The sequence below is a fragment of the Artemia sp. Qi Xiang Cuo genome, chromosome 14, assembly GCF_049724085.1.
Source record: "Artemia sp. Qi Xiang Cuo chromosome 14, ASM4972408v1, whole genome shotgun sequence".
Taxonomy (NCBI): Eukaryota; Metazoa; Arthropoda; class Branchiopoda; order Anostraca; family Artemiidae; genus Artemia; species Artemia sp. Qi Xiang Cuo.
This window is the reverse complement of record NC_142807.1, coordinates 32,976,973-32,994,843: the sequence shown is the minus strand read 5'-3', so window position 1 is coordinate 32,994,843 and position 17,871 is coordinate 32,976,973. Positions and strand designations below refer to the sequence as shown.

The window sequence follows — 17,871 nt, the reverse complement described above, 5'->3', positions numbered from 1 at the left end:
TTTTACTGTAATTTCCATTTTTTTTGTCAATATTCTAAATATAATTGAAAGTATTTGCAATATATTTGGTTTTTGTAAAGCACAAATGATTTCAGACTTTTTAGACTTAATTAAACACCTAAGAAAATCGAATTTTTCAAAGTACCCTCCAGAAAAGTCTATTATCATAAGTTGAGTTTGAAAAAAACATAGATTTTATTTAAGAAAAATATGAAAAACAATCAGAATAAACAAGTTCTGGGCGAAGCCTAATCAAAGATAAATCCAAAAGATTCCTTTTTGGGTTAGGTCTTATGGCAAGTAATTTTGATCCAATCATAAGATCGGGAAAGACTCGCCTAAATGACATCTGGAAATTTGTCATAAAAAAAACATAAATATTTACCAAACATTCAATCATTCAATAATCAATCTATATTCACTGACGTAAATATATTCTAAGACCACACTGGCTATACATGACAAATGAAACTCAGAGACGAAAGAAAATAACAAAATAAAAAAAAAGGTGAAAAAACGAGGATTTTGTCAGCCAGTGGTGAAACATGAAGAAGAAGAAATAAGCAAATATTTCGACAAGGACCTCCGCCGAGTCGTCCTCAGGGCTAAACAAAAAGAAACAAAAGAAAAAGAAACAGAAACCATCGAAAATCGATTTTCGTTGGTTGCTTTTCCGTTGATTGCTTATCTGTACTTTATTGATATCCGTCTTACAATTAATTAATGTGTCTAAAAAAAATATATGAATATAATATTATTGATTTGTCTGGCATCGATACAAGTATGAGTGAAAATTAGAAACTATTTTATAATTGGAGTAAATAATAATTTAAGTAATTTGTCAGCAAGGACTACCTATTGTGGAAATTTACTCATTTAATCCCTTCGTACTCTCAAGCTGAGTACCTAATCTAAATTGTTTTTATCAAATTTATTTTTAAATGTATGTAAAAACTATTTTCTCACGAATTATTTTACAGTAACTTTTCTTCCACTGTCCTTATACAAAACAATACCTTGTGCAACTATTTAATTTTAGAGAGCCAATAAATACTTGAAATTATAGTTTTGTTATTCTTTTCATTAAAGATACTATGGTTCAAAGCATTTTATTGACGAATTCTCAGAATAGCTTTGCAAAATTAAATCTAATGCCTCCATAGTTATTTTTAAATTCTTTTTTTGATAGCAGTAGGTTTTTTTTTTTATTGCAAATAAAAAATTAATCTATCAACTTTTTATCTAATCTTCTTTCTCTTCTACCTAGTTTAGTATATACTGTGTTAAATAAGAAAACTTCTGTACATTATTTGTTTTTTTTTCTGTTTTTAAGATTTTACAAGGAGGAAAAACTCTTAGGATAAATAATTCATATGTAAAAAATCTTTATCAGTGTAAAAATTAGACAAAAACAGTCTTTCATAAAAGAAACAAGACAAATAAACAGAGCCCTAAACTGAAAATGCTGCCTGGCATTAATATTTAGGTGGGAGATTTATCAGCCGTCTTGTCTTCATATAGAATGGTCGAATGATGTTTTATATTGACATTGAGGTGTTCTTTTACTAGCAAAAAATAGACGTATTTACACAAATTAAATGTAATATTAAAAAGAACAAAGATTCAATTATGCATCCGTTTTCTTTAAACAGACAGGAGGAGCAGGTCTCCAAGATTTGGTGAATTCAATTTCACTCTTGGGACTATATAAACAATTCATTTCTAAATTTATATGAAACGCTACATTAACCTAATAATAGTACTTAGTACTGGGAAAAACGGTCATTGAAATAAAACATTTAACACTTGGAAAAAACATTTTAATGTTCAATGGGTTTATTAACAAATGAAAATAATAAATCACACATAATCAAAAATTTCCAGATACCTCACTATTCATCTGTAATTTTTTAGCGGCCATATGCCTAGAAAGAATTGTTTTCTGACTTCAAATTATCCAAATACTTTACCCCTCCCCTATGTGCAAATATACAGCCCAAATTATAAATTCCCCATATATTTTGTCCCGCTATACTTTACCCTCCCCTAATATGCAAATCTATAGCCCAAATTTATTTCTAAAGTAATGAAGAAACTAACGAAAAAAACCAGTGTTTTCTCGAATTTTACTCAGCGTAAACTTGAGTGAGTGGCGCATAATTCACAAGTACCAAAATTCCTTCCCCCTGCGGAAATTAAGAAATAAAACTGAAAAAAATGCTCAAATTTGGAAAGCCTTATTTTCCACGGGAGGGGAATTTTTCCGTGGGGTTATTTTTTCCGGGGGGTAATCGCCAGGGGGGGGGGGTAAATGTCTAGAACCAGTAGGAAAGTACTACGTTTTGCATTCCCTGATAGAAGTAGTACTTTTTGACAAGTTTCAATGAAAGTAATAATTGTTTAGTACTATTTCGTGAAATTAATACTTTTTGTCTTAAAATGGGATTTTTTTTTTATAAGTTTTCAAACAACTCCCAATTATTTTTAGAGATTGTCAAAATCATACAAGACTCCAAGATCTCGGACGTGGCAAATATTTTGAATGTATTACTGGATGTGATGTGACTAACTAGCCTACACGAAATTTGGTCACAAGGTCCTTGAAGACGTGAGGTGACCTCAAATCAACTCAACTCATGACTGGCTAGGTAAAAATCTTCAAACAAATGAGTTTAATTCGTCAATTTATAGCATGAGTTGGTAAATATATAGGCTATATATTAGCAGAGTATTCAGAAAGCTCATATGCAAACCTACCACTATAATCAGAATTTCATCCTGAATCCAAATATGTCATTTGTTTCTATTTCATATTCAATTTTAAGCCCTTTACAGACCCTCAAAGATGATACCTTGGTAAAGTTCTACCAAATCATATTATTGAGTTAGGAATAAAGTGAATACACCATTTGATGCCTTTTTTATGCTGATTACATATATAATAATCATTTCTATTAGAAATGAATTTCAGCCCCCCCCTATATATGCCTATTCAGGGTTAGGTTAGGCTGTAGAAATATATGCCCTGAATTAGCATATATAGGGGGGGCAGCTGAAATTCATTTCCAATAGAAATGATTACTATATTTGTAATCAGCATAAAAAAAAGAGGTAAAATTCTACTTTAGTTACTTTTGGCTATCTTGGAAAGGGGTTGGGTTAGGAAAATGAAACTTTCAGGGATGGATGTACATGCTAAGGTTTGTCCCGGGAAGGTACTTTGAAGTACCTACCTCCACTCATCCCCCCTCTATATAATGGTAAATTACTGCACATTACTAGTTGTTTTTAACTCATATTTCATCCTATATTACTATCATAAATATAAATCACTGCTTACCTTACACAACTTCTGCTTTTAACCTTGTTCATTAAAATATATTCAAAAATCCTATTTAAATCCTAAGCCATTTAATTTTCAACCCATGCTGACTTTCTTTATGGTATATGAAACCAGCTTTGTTGTGATGTCACACTTGCCTTATCAGAAATCCTTACCCTTAAGGGTGGCAGGCACATGCCAAACAACTCTGTTTATAAGACCATTTAAACTGTATTAATTAAGGAAAGGATTTGACAACAGAGACCAGTAAAAATAACCTAATCCTTTTTAGAGGACAAATTATGTCATGGGAAGATGTTTTTGAAATTCCCCTTCCACCCAAACTTAAAATTTTCTAAAATTCTACTTTAGAAGCTTTTAAAATATTTCTAAAGTACAAAAAGATAGAGTACTAAAAACATCAGAATTGACTTCAGAGGACACATTATATCACGGGAAAAGGTTTTTGAAATCACCCTTCCCCAAACTCAAAATTTTCTAAAATTCTACTTTAGAAGCTTTTAAAATATTTCTAAAGTACTAAAAGATACAGTGCTAAAAATATCAGAATCGACTTCAGAGGACACGTTATATCACGGGAAGATGTTTTTGAAATCCCCCCTCCCCCCACACTCCAAATTTTTCAAAATTCTACTTTAGAAGCTTTTAAAATATTTTAAATATTTCTAAAGAGCTACGACATAGAGCGCTACAGACATCAGAATCAACTTGAGAGGACAATTTATTTCATGGGAATATGTTTTTGAAATCCCCCTTCCCCCCAAACTCAAAATTTTCCAAAATTATATTTTATAAGCTTTTTAAATATTTCTAAAGCACTAATAGATAGAGTGCTAAAAACATCATAATCGACTTCAGAGGACACGTTATATCACGGGAAGAGGTTTTTGAAATCACCCTTCCCCCCAAACTCAAAATTTTCTAAAATTCTACTTTAGAAGCTTTTAAAATATTTCTAAAGAAATAATTGATACAGTGCTAAAAACATCAGAATCGACTTCAGAGGCCACGTTATATCACGGGAAGAGGTTTTTAAAATCCCCCTTCCCCCCAAACTCAAAATTTTCTAAAATTCTACTTTAGGAGCTTTTTAAATATTTCTAAAGAACTAACAGATAGAGTGCTAGAAACATCAGAATCGACTTCAGAGGACACGTTAGATCACGGGAAGAGGTTTTTTAAATCCCCCTTCCCCCCAACTCAAAGTTTTCCAAAATTTTACTTTCGAAGCTTTTTTAAATATTTCTAAAGCGCTAATAGATACAGTGCTAAAAACTTCAGAATCTACTTCAGAGGATACGTTATATCACGGGAAGAGGCTTTTAAAATCCCCTTCCCCCCAAACTAAAAATTTTCAAAAATTCTAATTTAGTAGCTTTTTAAATATTTCTAAAGCTCTAAAACATAGAGTGCTAAAAACCTCATACTCGACTTCAGAGGACACTTTACATCACGAGTAGATTTTTTTTGAAATCCCCCCTCCCCCCCCCCTCGAAATTTTGGAAAATTATAGTTTAGAAGCTTTTAAAATATTTTAAATATTTCTAAAGCGCTACAACATCGAGCGCTAAAGACATCAGAATCAACTTTAGAGGACAATTTATGTCATGGGAAGATGTTTTTGAAATCCCCCTTCCCCCCAAACTCAAAATTTTCCAAAATTCTACTTTAGAAGCTTTTTAAATATTTCTAAAGCACTAATAGATAGAGTGCTAAAAACATCAAAATCGACTTCAGAGGACACGTTATATCACGGGAAGAGTTTTTTGAAATCACCCTTCCCCCCAAACTAAAAATTTACGAAAATTCTAATTTAGAAGCTTTTAAAATATTTCTAAAGTATTAAAAGATAGAGTGCTAAAAACATCAGAATCGACTTCAGAGGACACGTTATATCACGGGAAGAGGTTTTTAAAATCACCCTTCTCCCAAAAATAAAAATTTTCAAAAATTATACTTAAGTAGATTTTTAAATATTTCTAAAGCACTAATAAATAGAGTGCTAAAAACATCAGAATCGACTAGGATATTTACATCTGTTAAGAAGCGACTATTTCAAATGCAGGAAAAACACATACTAAGTTGACCTATCTTTCCAATATATTTATAACCCAATTCACTGTTATCTTTGTTCGACTATTCCTGCCGTTTAACAATGAAACAATTAATTAATGCTTCAACAGATATTACAAGTTACAGCTTCAGTATGTAAATGACAATTATTGAGATATGTCTTGCAATTTTTGTGAAATAAATTTCTGTGGTGGTATTGTTCAATTTCCTACTGTTGAGGCAGTCTTAGGGTTGTATTATAACCATGGCATGTTATTGAGAAGCAGGAATTGCGATATTTGTTGCCAGATTTGCGTAAAATATAGAAATTTGTTCCGTTGCCAGAAGTCTAGGCTTATACCTATCCGAGGTGGCCAAGAATATTCTCAGGTTAAGTGTAATTTTTCGAAATCAATCTATGACAAAACATGGATGGATTGTTCACACCTTTCTGAGCTAGAAAATTTCCGTTTTTTGATGATTTGGCTTCAAATACCGCCTCCAATGGAGGATTTAATGATCAACAATTTTACTTGTTGTAAACAAACCTTTGTGGATTGGAGCCAGTTCTGAAGAGAGGTTTGTATGTACATATGTCATTCAAACTTAGCTCCTTTGGGAGGAGGAGTCATTGTTGAGATAGATGAAGCCCAATTTGGGAAGCGTAAATATAATAGTGGTCGGATTGTCAAGGGTAAATGGGTATTTGGTGGAATAGAGCAAGGAACTGGTAATTCATTCATGGTTTCTATGCTGGATAGAAGTAGTGCCACGTTGTTGGGAATTATCCAAAACCGAATCCTGCCAGGGAAAACAATTATCAGTAACTGTTGGAGGGCCTACGATTGCCTGGCTAGCCAGGTCTATCAGCATTTACGCGTCAACCACAGCATATTTTGTTGACCCTGCAACAGGTGCTCACACACAAAACATCGAAAGACACTGGCGTGACGTTCGAGACAATATACCCAGATATGGCAGAAGAGAAGAACATATGGAAGGATATCTGGCAGAGCACTATTTCAAAAAAAATATTCAATCTCCTCGAGAATGCACCATTTCATGAAATATATATCGGAGCTTTATAACCCCAACTAATTTGTTTTTTATGGGTATTATTTACTAATTAATGTTTAAAACGTTGTAACAGAAAATTTGGCAATATACTGTATCTAACCCCACTTGTTCTTAAATCAATTCAAATTTTTTGGTAAAAATAGTTTAGTGTAAAAATCTTCATTCTTGAAGCTACGAGACGTTATTAGAGTGTAAATAGGGAGGGGGAAAGAGGGGGCAGAAGTAAATATTTGACTATAGATTATTCGGTACTTGTGCATTATAAATAAACCACCACTATACACGAAAGAAGTTAAGTTTGGTTACTGGTAATGAAATAAAATAAAATAGGATGAAAATATAATAGTTTAGAAACAAAGTTGGCAACCTGCTCGCGGTGCCCCTGCTTATACTAATCTAAGCTGACCATTTCGTTGCAACGTGTTGCACCGGAATAATACTCTAAAATCTGGTTGATAAATTGCATGTCTAACAAATTTGTCTGAGTTTTGTAAAAGGGGGAAACAACCCCTAAAATTAAAAGATTTTAATAAAACTCATACCATCAAATTTGTGGTTCTTGGTGAATCCCGGCCGGAAATTCCCCCCGGAAAATACCTCCCCGCAGAAAATATCCCCCCCCCCACGGGAAATACCCTCACAAAAAATCCCCCTCCCCCCAAAAAAATACCCCCGTGGAAAATAAGGCTTTTCAAATTACCAACCAGATTTTAGAGTATGAAGGGGGAATGGGATGAATGGTAAGGGGGATTTCTAAAACTTTGAATGACCTTTAAAATTTGTGAGTTATAGCAATGGAACCTTACAAAATAGATCTTCTGTTTAAATGAAGTACAACAAAATTGTTTTCAGCTTCAAAAATTTGCTCAATCCCAACTTATAAGGTTTCAAATGTATGCAAATACATTTCCAAAATTTTTGAAATAAAACATTTGATATGGCTTAAAATTCTGCTCAAATAACTGGAATTGTATTTTCAGAACTAAAGCCAGAGAAAAAGAAACTGATAACTGAAAATTAAGGTAAAATTTTGTTTTGTCAAAATTTCAATGGCTATTTCAAAAACATCTTCCCATGACATAAAAAACATCTTCCCGTAACATAAATTGTCCTCTAAAGTTGATTCTGATGTTTGTAGCGCTCTATGTCTTAGCGCTTTAAAAATATTTAAAAAGCTTATAAAGTAAAATTTTGTAAAATTTTGAGTTTGGGGGGAAGGGGGATTTCAAAAAAATCTTCCCATAATATAATTTTTCCTCTAAAGTAGATTCTGATGCTTGTAGCGATCTATGTCTTAGAGCTTTAAAAATATTTAAAAAGCTTCTAAAGTAAAATTTTGTAAAATTTTGAGTTTGGGGGGAAGGGGGATTTTAAAAACCTCTTCCCGTGATATAACGTGTCCTCTGAAGTCAATTCTGATGTTTTTAGCGCTCTGTGTCTTAGTACTTTAGAAATATTTAAAAAGCTCCTAAAGTAGAATTTTAGAAAATTTTGAGTTTGGGGGGAAGAGGGATTTCACAAACATCTTCCCATAACATAATTTATCCTCTACAGTTGATTCTGATGTTTGTAGCACTCTATGTCTTAGCTCTTTAGAAATATTTAAAAAAACTTCTAACGCAAAATTTTGGAAAATTTTGAGTTTGGGGGAAGGGGGATTTAAAAAACATCTTCCCATAACATAATTTGTCCTCTGAAGTCGATTCCGATGTTTGTAGCGCTCTATCTATTAGTGATTTAGAAATATTTAAAAAGCATCTAAAGTATAATTTTTGAAAATTTTGAGTTTGGGGGGAAGGTTGATTTAAAAAACATCTTTCCATAACATAATTTGTCCTCTAAAGATGATTCTGATATTTGTAGTACTCTATGTCTTAGCGCTTTAGAAATATTTAAACAGCTTCTACATCAGAATTTTAGCAAATTTTTAGATTGGGGGGAAGGGGAATTTAAAAAGACTCTGTCAATGATACAACATGTACTCTGACCTTGATTCTGATGTTTTTATTTCTCTATCTATTAGTTTTTTAGAAATATTTTAAAAGATTCTTATGTAGAATTTTAGAAAATTTTGAGTTTGGGGGGAAGGGGGATTTTAAAAACCTCTTCCCGTGATATAACGTGTCCTCTTAAGTCGATTCTGATCTTTTTAGCACTGTATTTCTTAGCGATTTATAAATATTTAAAAAGTTCCTAAATTATAATTATTTAAAATTTTGTGTTTAGGGGGAAGTGAGATTTTAAAAGCATTTCCTGTAATAAAAAGTGTACTCTGAAATTAATTCAGTTTTTTTTAGAAATCTAACTAGTGGCGAAATATAAAAAATTAACAAAAAAACGAACTTAAAATTTATGAAAATTTTTAGTTTGGGGGAAGGGGGATTTTAAAAGCTTTTCCCGTGATATAACGTGTCCTCTGAATTCGATTCTGATGTTTTTAGCACTCTATGTCTTAGTGTTTTAGAAATATTTAAAAAGCTCCTAAAGTAGAATTTTAGAAAATTTTGAGTTTGGGGAGAAGGGGGATTTTAAAAACCTCTTCCCGTGATATAACGTGCCCTTTGAAGTCGATTCTGATGTTTTTAGCACTGTATCTTTTAATACTTTAGAAATATTTTAAAAGCTTCTAAAGTAGAATTTTAGAAAATTTTGAGTTTGGGGGGAAGGGTGATTTCAAAAACCTCTTCCCGTGATATAACGTGTCCTCTGAAGTCGATTCTGATGTTTTTAGCACTGTATCTTTTAGCGCTTTAGAAATATTTAAAAAATCTTTGAAAGTAAAATTTTGTAAATTTTTTAGTTTGGGGGAAGGGGGATTTTAAAAACCTCTTCCCGTGATATAACGTGTCCTCTGAAGTCGATTCTGATGTTTTTAGCACTGTTTGTATTAGTGATTTAGAAATATTTTTAAATCTACTTAATTATAATTCTTGAAAATTTTTTGATTTGGTTGTATGGTGCTTTTAAAAACATCTTCCCGTGATATAACGTGTCCTCTGAAGTCGATTCTGATGTTTTTAGCACTGTATCTTTTAATACTTTAGAAATATTTTAAAAGCTTATAAAGTAGAATTTTAGAAAATTTTGAGTTTGGGGTGAAGGGTGATTTTAAAAACCTCTTCCCGTGATATAACGTGTCCTCTGAAGTTGATTTTGATGTTTTTAGCACTCTATCTATTAGTGCTTTAGAAATATTTAAAAAGCTTCTAAAGTAGAATTTTGGAAAATTTTGAGTTTGGGGGGAGGGGGATTTCAAAAACATCTTCCCATGACATAAATTGTCCTCTAAAGTTGATTCTGATGTCTGTAGCACTCTATGTCTTAGCGCTTTAGAAATATTTAAAATATTTTAAAAGCTTCTAAAGTAGAATTTTGAAAAATTTTGAGTTTGGGGGGAGGGGAGATTTCAAAAACATCTTCCTGTGATATAATGCGTCCTCTGAAGTCGATTCTGATGTTTTTAGCACTGTATCTTTTAGTACTTTAGAAATATTTTAAAAGCTTCTAAAGTAGAATTTTAGAAAATTTTGAGTTTGGCGAAGCGTGATTTCAAAAACCTTTTCCCGTGATATAATGTGTCCTCTGAAGTCGATTCTGATGTTCTTAGTACTCTATCTTTTAGTACTTTAGAAATATTTTAAAACTTCTAAAGTAGAATTTTAGAAAATTTTAAGTTCGGGTGGAAGGGGAATTTCAAAAACATCTTCCCATTACATAATTTGTCCTCTAAAAAGGGTTAGGTTATTTTTACTGGTCTCTGTTGTCAAATCCTTTCCTTAATTAATACAGTTTAAATGGTCTTATCAACAGAGTTGTTTGGCATGTGCCTGCTACCCTTAAGGGTAAGGATTTCTGATAAGGCAAGTGTGACATCACAACAAAGCTGGTTTCATATACCATAAAGAAAGTCAGCATGGGTTGAAAATTAAATGGCTTAGGATTTAAATAGGATTTTGGAAAATATTTTAATGAACAAGGTTAAAAGCAGAAGTTGTGTAAGGTAAGCAGTGATTTATATTTATGATAGTAATATAGGATGAAATATGAGTTAAAAACAACTAGTAATGTGCAGTAATTTACCATTATATAGAGGGGGGATGAGTGGAGGGAGGGACTTCAAAGGACCTTCCCGGGACATACCTTAGAATGTACATCCATCCCTGAAAGTTTCATTTTCCTAACCCAACCCCTTTCCAAGAGAGCCAAAAGTAACTAAAGTAGAATTTTACCAAAAAGGACATCAAATGTTGTGTTCACATTATTCACAACTCAATAATATGATTTGGTAAAAATTTACCCATCTAATTAGATTTTAACAAATTTTTTAACTATACTCCATAGTGTGAAAGCTAAAGACAACGTAACAAGTTATATTTTGGGCCCTATTGGTTCAAAACTTATGGAAAAAATCCAGCCTAGTCTTTCTAGCCTTATCCAAATATTTAGCCCATATTAGGCCTAGCCTAGATATTTCCCATACATTTTTTGTTTCTCAATTTGTTCACTATTAATACAGTTTATGAGAATACTAGTTTTAACCAGATTGATGCTAACACAGGCATATAAGCTATATCTAAAAATAAGAGAAAAGGTATTAGTAAAATTCTAGTTTAGCTAGTTTCTCCTATCTTGGAAAGGGGTTAGGTTTAGAAAATGAAACTTTTAGTAATGAATTGAGGGCCAAAAATATTTGCATATTAGGGGGGTGGTGGGTAAAGTTCTTGGTAAATTTGCATTTTCTAGGATATAATTTAGCTAGGATGAAAGTGAAAACATCATTTGATGCTTTTTTTATGCTCTTTCATAATTCATATAAAATACTTTTGGTTTCCCTTTAAGGGCACAAGATGCAATTTGCAATAGAAGTGATTATTGTATTATGAAAGATGTTAAAAAAGGCATCAAATGATGTTTGAACTTTAATAAGGTCATGAAAGGTCACTGCTCTCTTTGGAGAGAAGGAGTGGATGTAGGAACTTTAAAATACCTTCCTGGGACTTACTTTAGTCTGTATATCCATCCCTGAATGATTCATTTCCCTAACCCCTTTTCATGATAGTGAAAAGTAGCTGAACTAGAATTTAACAAAAAAATGCACAAAAAAAGAAGAACAGGAGACATCAGTGCTACCCATGAAAAAAATATGATTTTTCTTGTTGTTCAAGGTGAGGGCTTTTAAGTTACCTAGTTAGGGTTTGTGATTGTTTATTTGGTATAACTCTAGATAACTAACTTGAGAGAAGAAAATTTGTTAAGAAAACAATTCTTACTTCATAATATGCTGAATAATTATAGCTAACACATTTGGCATGCAGCAAAAATTTTACTTCACTTTTTTCACTGTTTTCCCACTTTTTCTAAGAAATTCATTGATTTTTTGCAATTTTTAAAAGTTGGTTTGATTTTGAAAAGTCCACTAAACACAAATTTTTTTTAAGGGTGCTCTGTTTCACTAATGGTTCAAAACTGCAGAAAAAGCTATTAAAATGTGATATACATATGATATATATATATATATATATATATATATATATATATATATATATATATATATATATATATATATATATATATATATATATATATATATATATATATATATATATATATATATCTTTTTCTAAGAAATTCATTGATTTTTTACAATTTTTAAAAGTTGGTTTAATTTTGAAAAGTCCACAAAACACAAATTTTTGTTAAGGGTGCTCTGTTTCAGTAATGATACAAAACTACAGAAAAAGCTATTAAAATATGATATATATTTATATATATATATATATATATATATATATATATATATATATATATATATATATATATATATATATATATATATATATATATATATATATATATATATATATATATATATATATATATATATATATATATATATATATATATATATATATATATATATATATATATATATATATATATATATATATATATATATATATATATATATATATATATATATATATATATATATATATATATATATATATATATATATGTGTATTTTTTTTTCTCACCATGTTTCCTTCTCTCCAGTTAGTTATCTAGGCTTATACCCTAATTTGTTTTCCAAATAACAATTTATTACTAATGCTAATGTAAATAGTAATTGCCATTCCTGAATCAGCTGCAAATGACAAGTTTTCCACAGATTTTTTTTGGAAACAAAATTCTAAAAATTTTAGTGACTCTGAGCTGTTTTAAGCCCTTTTAAATTTTCAATATTCCAACTCTGACTCCATTCAGCAAAAATATACTAAAACTTCAACTCCAAATCACTGCCCTCTAAGAGCATCAAATGAAATTTGCCCTATAAGCAATTATAGAGTTAGGAAAGAGCATAAAAATGCATCAGATAATGTATTCACTTTATTCCTAGCTAAATTATGTGAATATGTAAATATTTACAGAAGGCTGGTGTAATTGCTTAGAGTTCCAAAGTGGCACAACATGGTTGGAGAAAAATTGATAGTATTCTCCAAGGTTGGTAATTTGTTTAGGTGTTTTTTTGGGCCTTTCCCCTAGATTCTTTGTTTGGAGCTGATAGGGAGTACTGTACTCTTGAAGTATTTCTGGCCTTTTGACAACTTGCATGTGCATTGTGAGGTATGTTTTAGTTCAACATTCCATAAAAGTTTCACATTAATACCCTTTGCCTTAGTAGCAGGGCTGTGGAGGTTGAGTCAGAGTAACTGAAATAATATAAGACCCTTTGGAGTTAGAGTTATAGAAACACAAAGTCTGGAGCCAAGCTAAATACTCTTAAATACTACTACAAAGTGGCAACAATAAACAAAATTTGTATTGTAGACTAATTATAGTGAATGGGATTTTTTTTTGCACCATAGTACTAAAGTACAACTACATAAATAATCAGAGTTTATGTAGGAGTTCTTACTTCTTTTAAGAAAATGTTAGGAGATGGAGCAATTATGTTTGAAGTTTCAGGAGTCAGTACTAAAGTACACCACAAGTGTCTGGAGTATGAGTTGCTTGTTGGTAGTAAAGTGGACTGACTCCACAACCTTGCTTAGTAGTAATATTACCATTAGCAGTAATATTAGTAGCAGCATTAGCAGTAGTATGCAAAGTGCCTTTTGGTTAGTTCAACATTCTCAGAAAGGTTCAACTTAATACTCTAAGCTTTTCCTGAGTTATTTCTGTTGCATTCTTTTGATAAACTGCATGCATACTGTGTATTTTGATTTAGTTCAATTTCTTCTTGAGCATTCCTGGAAAGTTTCACCTTAACACCATTAGCTTTAGTAATAGTAGCAGTGTTAGTAGTAGTAGTAGTATGCACATACTGCCATTTGGTTAGTTTAATATTCCTTTCAGTATGCCCTGGAAGTTTCAACTTACTATCCAAAGCTATCCCTGGGATGTTGCTTATATGCCCTTTTGACAACCTGCATTCACATATTGTGTTTTGTTTGAATTTAACATCCCACCCAGCTTTTCCCTAATATATTTAGCCTTTGTAGTAGTAGTATTGGCAGTTGTAGTAGTTGTAGCATTAGCAGCAGTAGTGTGCACAAAGTGCCTTTTGGTTGGTTCAATATTCTCTGAAAGTTCAACTTGATACTCTCAGGTGTTCCTAAGATATTGCTGATACACCCTTTTGATAAACTGCATGTATATAGTATGTTGATTTAATTCAACATTCCCAAAAGTTTTACCTTAACACCCTTAGCCTCAGTAATAGTAGTATCAGTAGTAGTTATAGGAGTAGCACCAATAGTAGTAGTATGTATGTACTGCGTTTTGGCTAGGTCAACATTCCTCTCAGTATGACCTGAAAGTTTCAACTTAATACCCTAAAAAACCAATAGTACCAGCAATCAGATTTGTAATAGTAGTAGTATGCTCACAATGCATCTTTGTTACTTCATCATCTTCCTCAAGATACCCTGAAAGTGTCAATTCAATGCTTTTAGCCATTTGTGAGATATTGCTAAAATGCCCTTTTGGCAACCTGCATGCAAATAGTCTTCTTTCATTTAATGTAATATCCCCTCGACATTTCCTTTAAATCTCACCTTAATACCCTTAGCCTTAGTAATATTAGTAGCAGTAGTAGTAATATTAGCAATAGTAGTAGAAGCAGTAGCAGTATTCATGAAGTGCCTTTTGGTTTCTTGAATATCCTCTCAACATGCACAAATGTTTTAACTTATGCTTTAAGATGTTGCTGAGATATTGCTGATGGCTGATTAAACCTGATTATATCAACTGTCAACCTGAGAGTTTTTGCCCAGTGAAGCTTGGTTCCCTGGTGTTTCAAAACCAGGCAAATGGTATTTAAGAGAGCAAATTAATTTCATTAAACTTTTTCTTACCCTGCTGTGATAACTTGTGCTTGTGAGACCCCAGCCTCCCCCCCCCCCCCCCCAAAAAAAACACAAAAAGAAGAATTAAAAGAAATACAATATAAAATAGATCCTTTTGGATATTCTACACCATAATGTATCTTTACTCATATTATGATGTGGTCCATCTAGCATATTGCTGAATTGCAAAAGGTTGAGTGAATATGAAATAAAGCTCAAGTCAGTAGCGTTAAGAAAAAATGAGTCTCTTATATACCAGGTAGCACAATAAATAGCACAACTAAAAACAACTGGGTTTAACTGAGATCCCCGCTTAGCCTCTGTAAGCAGTTGGATTGGTCCCAGCAATCTTTGTTTTTGTACCCTACATTCTGGATGATCAGTACCATTCTTGGATCAAATCGTGATTCTAACAGTGCAAGTCAGGATTTGAAGGGTATCACCAAGTTGAATGTAGTCCAGAGGTCAACAAGACACATATATAAAGCACTATTACAGTCAAGATTACTTTCCAAAATCGGCTTCAGCAACCAATGAGCAAAGCCTCATCTGAGGTTTTATTGAACACCATGCTGTTCTAGCCCTGCTAGTGCACGGCTTGCAATATAAGGAATCAAAATATTCACTCTGAATATCTGCACTCTGAGGGATTCTTGCCTTTTCCCAGCACATTAGTTCTAAAACTGTAACAAAAGTTATCCTAGACTAATCCTTACAAAATGCACATTTGTAGGGTCTAGGAACAATAATCAAATAACTTTACTCTCATTCATCAGGTATGAAGGACTGATTCTATCTATACTGAGGGCTTTAATGGAGTTGAGGCTCTCAACAGCTTTCAAGACAATATGAGGAGAGAAATTACAATAGGGCTATGCTGACTGCAAAAAAACGCAGTATTTTCTGCTAATTGGTGATCAAAACTGCTCTGCAGCACAAATGACATTCTAGCCTTTAGAAGGTTTTCATGGGTCTTTTATCTTCCTTTTGCAATCACTGTCAGTCCCCTCTACAGCTTTTGAACTAATTATTCCCAGTGTTCCCAGTCCCAAAAATATGAGAGGGTAGAGAGGAAATTTATTATTTTGCTGTTTTTTTTTCATTTTTTTTTCACTGAACAGAGTTTGATAAACAAGGGGTAACCCTTTTGTATTTGGCACACCAAGCTGAGATATGTCTTGTATACTTAACAGTGACCTGATCGACGATGGAATAAAAACATTTTTTTTTTGTGTGAAAGTAAAAAAAGCCATTAAAACTTAATTATTTCATTTATAAGGGAGATGCTCCATCCTCAATTCCTTGCTCTTTTTGCCAAAGTGTTATAGTGCTTTAAAGATGCTATTCAGTCCAATCCAACAGATTTTGTGTTTGATCAGTCATGTAGTCGTTCTTAAAGGATCATGGCAAAAAGTGAAACTCTAGCAAAGAAAGGAGCAGCTCCCTCAAATAAGGAATATATTCAGTTTGTCTGATTTTTTATTTTGCTCTTTAAATCACTACTAACACGAGTTGCTTCTTAATTTACAGTTTGTTACCCCAAGCTGTTTGATTTGTGACTTTAGTCTTGCTGACACTACTTTGCATAGCATTAATTTTTGAAATCCATGGGATATGAGTTCAAACTTTTAATCTGTAAGGATCTCTACAAGTAGCATCAATGGTTCAATGGGTTTATTGACAAAACAAAAAGTAAATAAATATCACGTAATTAAAACATCTCAATCCATTCCTGGATGCTGAGAACTACAATATTTACATTTTTAAACCTAAATACTTAGAGCTGACTCCTACTCTCAGACACAATCTTATCTCGCGTCAAAGATAAGTATTCTTTTCTCATGCTAATAAATAATCTTTTACTCTTTTTTAAATGATGCAAGGTAGCTCCTACCTCTCAGTTCTTCATGGTTCAGATTCCATATCATTGCATATATTCTATTTGGAGCAAAAAATGTGGTTGACATGATGGGTATGTGGAGATTCAAATGATCAAGTATGCTGATTATGCTGGTCAGAGATAGGTCAAAAAAAGTTTTAAATGAAGATTGCAGTTCATCAGCTAAAAATTTGAACACGCCAAGCAGGATAGTTAATGCAATGACTCCAGTAACAAGTACAGTACTCCTCAGAATTTCTAATGAATATCAGGAATTCTTTGTGTATCAAATTCATGCTTTGCAAGTGAGATTTTGAAACGTGCTTTTCTGGTCAGCTGATCATACCTCTGGATGTTAGGATACCATATATATGGGATGAACACCCCTGACCTGGGAAAACAATAAAACACAAGAATTTTAACATTAATAACAAGTCAGTTTACATCCATCAAGAGATTCATCTCCTCCAAAACATCCATCAGATTGAACATAAGTGTGGTCTTATCTGTTCCACAACAGCCAAGCATGGTATCATCAGCAAAATCCTCTAACTCATCATTCTCATCTTTGGGTTGAAAGAATCTTCATCATATTATAGAATGCAACAGCAAAGATTTTTGTGTGCTGGTTTCACAGGTCAGTAGCCTGTATCAGGAACAGCAGCAGTCCTAATATTGAGCCCTTGGGGACAGAACACTTGACAAGTACATTGTTTCCAGGGTTCTCTCCAAATAAAGTCCTGCGGATATCGGATAAGTGCTAAACCAACCCAAAGCAATGCTTTTACTCCTATACGTTCTAGTTTTCAATAAGAATTGAATGGTAGGTACTATCAAATGCTTTTCTGATACCAACAAGAACCACTGCAGGTATTAGCCCAAAATCCAAAGATTTGTTTATTCATACACTCAGCGCAGTTAGTGCCAAGGAGGTAGTCATTGGGTGGAGTACCCTGATCTGAACTCAAACTTGCAATTATTAAGGAATCCTATCTTTTCCAGAAATTAGAGTAGTTGCTGCTGCAAAGGTTTTTCAATTCTCTTGAAACAACTGAAAGAATGGAAATTTGTCTGTAATTATCCAGATCAACTAGAGAACCTTCTTCATGCAGTGGAATTTTTCTAGCTTTGTTTTAGTAGTTATGGGGAAGTACCTGGAGTAATCTGGGGAA

The 17,871-nt window shown here is 32.4% G+C and overlaps 1 protein-coding gene across 2 annotated transcripts in view; it reads left to right on the top strand.

Annotated features, from left to right (window-relative positions):
- The first annotated feature begins 2,519 nt into the window (after positions 1-2,519).
- PGAP3 (Per1-like protein PGAP3) overlaps positions 2,520-17,871 on the top strand; it is a 66,945-nt gene continuing 51,593 nt past the window's right edge. The window contains exon 1 of one of the 2 annotated variants that reach the window (XM_089100266.1): positions 2,520-2,648. The gene's annotated coding sequence lies outside the window, so the exon portion shown is untranslated. The remainder of the gene's footprint in view (positions 2,649-17,871) is intronic. The other variant, XM_089100265.1, reaches the window with a different exon arrangement.